Source organism: Schistocerca serialis, chromosome 11, assembly GCF_023864345.2.
Source record: "Schistocerca serialis cubense isolate TAMUIC-IGC-003099 chromosome 11, iqSchSeri2.2, whole genome shotgun sequence".
Lineage (NCBI taxonomy): Eukaryota > Metazoa > Arthropoda > Insecta > Orthoptera > Acrididae > Schistocerca > Schistocerca serialis.
Window position 1 is genome coordinate 203,196,134 of NC_064648.1, and position 7,642 is coordinate 203,203,775.

Genomic DNA, 7,642 nt, shown 5'->3' on the forward strand with positions numbered 1-7,642 from the left:
CATAAAGAATTGTAGCTGATGTTGTGCTTTTGATATGTTACATGCATCAAACACCATCCAATAAAATTTCCATCGATCGAACAACTGAGATAAGGCAATTAGAGAAATTTACGTAAAAGAGATCTTTTGGAACAGAATTTGTGCGATAAACTTGACGCATCGCCGAAGGCAGTCATCAGTAACGTAAGTTAAAATTTTGTCAGCCGTAGCTAAGCTTCCTTAGTTTCAGGCGTCATTAATCAATTTGTGACGATCTTTAGTAGTTACAGTAGAAAATTTGCTTCAAATCCAGTAGTTTCCATTTAGTAGATCGGCCATTTCTTTAACGATTGCTTACATTCCATTGTTGTGTATTGTATATCAGTTGTTTATAAATGTTCGCTGCCTGTTCACGGAGCTGACCAGTATTAGTTTTCACTTATTTTGACCCATGTGCAGCCATACTTTTTTTACGGTCCAGAACAGTCACTTGTTCTCGTTACGTGCAACTCCCGACATTCCGATCTTGTGACGTAGCAGTGACAGCTGACTCGCTACCAATACATTACATCTCTGTCGACAGCAGACGGCTGTAGCTCAAACGAACTTCATTGACTTACTGTTTGAAAATGAGTGAGCTATGGCAGACGATAAAATGTCATCTCTAGATTCAAATGAACAGAATGAAACGAGTGAAGTGTCGCGTCACTTACAGTCCCGCAGGTTAATTAGTAGGGCTGAGACATCAATCAAAACAACTGAAGAAAGTGAAGTAGGAAGTATTATGGACTTTGGTGCCTCACACCATAATGTTGCTGAACTAGACAATGTCAGCACAGTTTTTGCCACTAGTACTCATAGCCATACACTGGTTACAAGGGAGGCAGGTGAAAGTAATCCAAGGGTAGTGACAAACGATGTATTCAAACATCTACTGAATCAAATAAGTCAAATGATACAGAAAGAAAATCTCCAAATAGTGAATACCGTTAAAAATGATTTAAAAGAAGATAATCACCAAATGGTGAATTCTATTAAAAATGATTTAAAACAAGAAAATCGGCAAATGGTGAACTCCATTCAAAATGATTTGAAAGACGAAAATCATCAAATGAAAGAAGATTTGATGGAGGATAATAGACAAATGTTACGCTCGCTTGAAGATAAACTTTCCACAGTAAGCGAAGAAACAAATGGCTCTGAGCACTATGGGACTTAACAGCTATGGTCATCAGTTCTCTAGAACTTAGAACTACTTAAACCTAACTAACCTAAGGACATCACACAACACCCAGTCATCACGAGGCAGAGAAAATCCCTGACCCCGCCGGGAATCGAACCCGGGAACCCGGGCGTGGGAAGCGAGAACGCTACCGCACGACCACGAGCTGCGGACAAGCGAAGAAACAAAAACTGTTAGAGAAGACGTAGCCAACAAAGTAGCAAATCAAGTTAAGGATGAAGTTTCTCAAATGCGGATTGGAATAATTTCCGAACTAAATGACACTTTAGCTACCATGAAAATGGAGACAGCTGACATCCGAGATATAACCATGAATCTTGACTCCTCTGTAACCACGGTTAATGATAGATTAAACAGAGTAACTATGCAAGTAGAAAAACTAAGCGAGGGAATGTCAAGTTTGACTCTGGAAACTGAAACAAAAGTTAAAGAGAGGCTAGATACGCATGAGAGAAAATTTAGAGAAAAGTATGAGAACTGGATTTGTGGAAAGGACAAATTTGTCGAAAATAAAATTAACAAAGACCTAGTAGAGACTGTGAAAGTAACCAGTCTTAGTATCTTGGCAGCTCCTGGAAGCTCCGGAGATACTGTAATGTCTGAACTCAGTAGTATTAGGCGTACCCTTCAGCAAGAAATACCAAATTGAAAGCAAGAGGTAACGGAACAACTAAATAACTTGAAGGCACAAGTGAGTAGTAGTTCCCTAAAACAGAGACCAAATTATCCTACCTCTTTAGCCTCAGAGGAAGAAGATGAATTATTTCGGCAATTCCGAATACCTGTTGTATCTAATGAACACACTTCACCACCACATATTTTAGTAAGTCACCGAAAACAGTAATCTGACTCAGTAGTACAAATGATGAAGGAAGGAAGCATGATAAAATATCGTGTTTTTCAAACCTTTAACCCCGAAAAACGAAATACACACCCAATTGTTTTTTCTCTTTCATTTTTCCAAATTCGTGGACCGATAGACAATGTATCCAATTTGCTACCGGATATATAGTTGGCGAGTCGGCAATATGGGGAACCGAAATGGTTGATAAGTGTCGATCATATGAGGAGTTTGTGCACTGTTTTCTCAGCAAATTTTGGAGCGAAGGTGTTCAGAAGCGCCTTCGTAAAGAAGTTTATAACGCGGAACAATTTGACCCCAGGAATAGTAGCCTGAGAAAATACTTCGAAAAAATCTTGACAAAATCCGGTATTGGGATACCCCTATTAGCAGTAAAGATGTAATTATGACCCTCAGGTCTACATTACCCATATCAATTCGTGAGAAGCTGATAACCATACCAGACGATGATCCAGATATACCTTTCTGTCGATATTAGATTCCTCAGACCTGATGTACGAGGACATGGGAGATAACAAACCGCGGAACACTCCACACAACTCTTGGCCACAACATAACGAGAGTAACGGCTATGAAAAGCCAGGGAATGGTTATAAAAATAGTAACGATTAGCAAAACGGAAATAAAGGTAATGGTTATCCGTAAAAAAGGAACAGACATATTCACCACAACCGATTCAGTCCCGTGTATAACAGGACTGGTAACCACTACGGCACTCAACCGTAGAAGCAGAAGTTTGGAAATGGTTTCAGTCCAAAGGGTTGGCAACAGCAGAGCGGATCGCAGTGGAATGCACCGTAATCGTACAGCCAACATTCAGATTACGGACAGCAACAAACAGCTCATAACGTCCCCTCATACCAACACAACTCCGCGCCCAGTCACAATCAAGCGCAGGGAATGTATAGAAACACACAGTTTAACGGCAAGCCACGGTGTGAAGATGGATTCCACCGTAACAGTTCCGGTAATCATTATGGTAATAAAAATCATCAGACCCCGTGAAGGCAGTAAAATCCCCCTGTATTTTTCGCGAACGCGGAACACTGCAACACGTATTGGACACCAGAACAAACGCAACAACACTATGACACGAGGTTTGTACATAGTAGTAATTTTGTTCCTGAGTGTTCTCATAATGTCACATTGGTCGAACTTCCTAATGATGAAGGCCAATCAAAACCCCGAAAGCAGGAAAACTAATTTCAGCATCTGAAAGCTCCCTATGTGATGCTGTGAGACAGAATGGGGGCGACCACTTCGACAAAGAGACTAACCATGACGTACTTGTACTGAGATACAAGGACGGAAATGACATGAGAGGAGAATTATTACAAGGTAAAGGGACGACTGACGGTGACGAACCGATACATGACAAAACTTACTATAGCAAGAATTTTGACGACTGTAATCATAGATACAGGTGCAAAGATTAATGCTATGTCATTATGTTTCTATAAGCAAATTAGTACATTATTTAAAATTCCAACATTACCGGCCCAAGGATGTTCAATAACAGGGGCCATCGGCTCCCAGACACAAAAGGTCAGTATACAAGCTTGGGTACCACTGGAGATTCAATCAGTACCCATCAAATGCATTTTCCTCGTTGTCAAGAATTTGGCAGTGCCATGTCTCGTGGGAATGGATTTTCTAAGACGATATAGGGCCCGAATAGACCGTTGTACTGGCATTTGCACACTGTCAGTACAGCAGACAGAAGTAGCACTGGAGTTAGTGAAAGAAAGACTAAAAAACGTTGGCACTTGTCATAGCATTAGATTACAAAGGGTAGGCAGAAGACCTCCTTGTCGTAATCATCTCAACTTGTTCTATGGTAACTGTGATACATTTAATGATACAATGACAGTCAGTGACTTATCCTCTCCGCAGGAAACAACCAATAAGACGTCAGAATCGACAGAGTTATCCGAACCACAGCGACAGGAATTATTCAGTTTGTTGTCAAAATATATCGAAGAGTTTTCCAAACGACCTGGTATTATAAAGGAGTATGAATATACTGGAAGTGGCGCCGCACCAAACTTTCTGTCGAACGACGTACCCCATACCGTATGCAAGAAGGGAAGCTGTTCACAGTGAAATTAAGAAGATGCTGAGCTTTAAAGTCATAGAGTATTCTAATTCACCATATAGTAGCCCATTGTTGACGATTTTGAAGCAGGATAACACAGTACGACTCGTACTTGACGTCCGAAACATAAAAATGGCTCTGAGCACTATGGGACTTACCTTCTGAGGTCACCAGTCCAGTAGAACGTAGAACTACTTAAACCTAACTAACCTAAGAACATCACACACATCCACACCCGAGGCAGGATTCGAACCTGCGACCGTGGCGGTCGCGCGGTTGCAGACTGTAGCGCCTAGAACAGCTCGGCAGGCACGAAACATAAATAAAATTATTGTACCAGACCTGAAGCGATTGAAGAACACCTGCAGAGATTTTGTGGAATTAAGTATTTGAGTAGCTTTGATTTGAAGATGTCATATTGGCAAGTGAGACTAACTTGGTTCAAATGGCTCTGAGCACTATGCGACTTAACTTCTGAGGTCATCAGTCGCCTAGAACTTAGAACTAATTAAACATAACTAACCTAAGGATATCACACACATCCATGCTCGAGGCAGGATTCGAACCTGTGACCGTAGCCGTCGCTCGGTTCCAGACTGTAGCGCCTAGAACCGCACTAAGTCATAACTAACGAAAGTATACAACATTTATCTTCGCTGGCCGATCTTATCAATTTCGGGTCATGCCTTTTGGATTAAATGTTAGTTCTGGAGTATTCATCTCTGCCCTAGATCATGTTCTTGGTCCAAATCTTCTTGATGAAGTCACTCTCTACGTTGATCATCTTTTAATTGCTACTAAAACCTGGGAAGGCCACGTTCAACTAATACAGAAACTGTTTAAGCTATTGCTGGAATACCGAGTCACTACCAACTTGCAAAAGTCACACTTTGGCCGAGCTGAAATCAAATTTTTAGGACACTCATTTCATCTGACGGAATGCGTCCTGATGCTGCTAACCTAAGCGCAATTAAAAATTTTCCTATTCCATCTTCAAGACGCCAAGTTAAAGGTTATCTCGGACTCACTTCGTTCTTCAGAATATTCTTACCAAAGGAAGTGATGAACAACACCCATTTATTGAAACTGTTAAAGAAAAACACTCAGTGGAATTGGACTGACGACTGTCAAAGGGCATTCCTCGATATCAAAGAAGCTTTGTTAAATAGCAATATTCATCATCATCCAGATATGGAAAATACATTTTGTGTGTCATCTGACACAAGTTTTCAGGGATTAGGCCCATGTCTCTTCCAGATCCATGAAGCCAATAGAAAATCAGAAATCAAAGTAATTAGTTTTGCTAGTAGGGTTCTTACAGAAACCGAGCGTTCTTACTGTATTACCGAATTGGAAGCTCTTCCAGTAGTTTGGGCTTTCAAGAGATTAAATTACTACATCAATGGCAAGAAAATCCAAGTTTATTCTGATCATCACGCTCTTAGTTATCTTCTGACGTGTCAACTCCTAGATCCTCGCTTAACGATGTGGAGTCTTTTCTTGCAGGAATATGACTTCAAAATAATCTATAAAAAGGGCAAAAATAACGTTATTGCAGATGCCGTTTCTTGCATGCCTGAAGGCTCTTCTGACAGTTCTGAACTTTTGGAACAAATGTTAAATTACAGAATTCTTTTGATGAAGGATCCAATACATCACAAATATTTTCTTGATCTTTGTAACCAGATTGTCTAAATGCAGGAAACTGATCCAAAATGGAGATGTGTGTAACAGATCCTCGAAACTAATCCCACCCACCGCATGTGCAAATATTACAAATGACATAATCAAGTTCTTTTCCACCAAACATCATTGTCATCAGAAAATTGGCTAGTATGCACTCCGGAGGAATATGTAGAACACTTACTCTGGTATACACATATTTCATGGGATCACTTTGGTCCAGAAAAGTGTAAGCGTAAAATAGCAAAGTACTGCTACATCCCTAACCTTCATAGCAGAATTCACAAGCTGTTGAAACACTGTCTCACTTTTAATCTTTCGAATATACTGCCTGTCGATCCTATCATTACTGAGAAACCTAGACAAATCCTAGGCATAGATTTGACAGTACCACTTCCACGAGGTCGTGGAGGACTAAGGTACCTTATAGCTGTCATCGATCTATTTACCGAACATTTGAGATTGTACGCTATGAGATCTGCAAACACTCAACCAATCATCAATCATTTAGAACGCGACTACTTTCCTAGATTCGGAAGACCTGAATCAATTCTCACAGACAATGGGTCTAACTTTGTTTGCAAAAGATGGAGACTCTTCCTTGTTCGTCATCAAATTACGCAAATCCTTATCTCAAAATTTAGGCCCCAGTCGAACCTGACTGTTCGAGTCTTAAAAGGAGTTTAATCGTTTCATTCGTACGTATGTACCAAATCAGCAGACTCGCTGGGTTGACTTTGTGTCAGCTTTCGAGGAAATTTCACCTGTTTACTGGTTTCACTCCGAGTGAGATGATGTCTTCAGACCAAGAGAAAAATGAATGGGTCAATTCAATTCCAAAGACAAAGACACAAGCGCTAGTTTAGACGCCAGAATGAGACAAACTCTGACAACATTGACCACCCAAGCCAGTTTACGCAAGAAGGCGTATGACAAACATATTAATAAGGTGTTAACTTATAAAGTAGGCGAAAAGGTCTTGCTAAAAACGCACCTTAAGCCATCGTTGGTCTCACGCAAAAATCGAAAATGGCAAAGTCTTTTTGAGGGATCTTACGAGATCCTTCGTATACAGCACACGGGTTGTTACCTGATTTCTGATCCCGAAAACGGAAAAATAAAAGGATTATACCATCACTCTGATCTTAAAAAGTATCATGCTACAAAATAAGTCAAGAGAAAGCTTTACAATGGCAAGAGAAGGTTACCCGCTTTAACTAAGTGAAAACTGATATGACTTCATTAAAAAATGCTTAGGATAAAGTACACGACAGTGAGCCCGTGTTGCTGTACTGCAGAGAATTTAAAACATGTTATCTTAAGCCATAATTTATGTACAGACAAGCTGATGAAGTGTTCTTGTTTAATGGAGAAAGTGATTGGCTCCCAAAACTCTAGTTTTAATATTCAGTTTCAAGTATATAATATTTATTAGAGAAAAATGAAATATAAAGCGAAGGCTGTGCCTAACAAGCTGGCTTCTGCGATATGAAATGGTAAAGAAATGAAAATAAAACGTAGCATGTAGGAATTTTTTTTTTAAGTTCAAGGAGCAATGATCGAAAAAGAAAATTTATTTTCGTCAAGGACAAGGGTCGCTTGACAATTAATGGTTCATGATGCCACTGAAAAGGAAAATAAGTAGGCTAAGTAGTTTCTAAGTCAGCAACGTCTAGATTAAGTTCTAATGGACGCATAAATCTGGAACAAGTTCATCTCCGCATTAAAATGACGTCATGCTTACGAAGCATGTGAGTTATTTGTAAGTAGCAACATGACG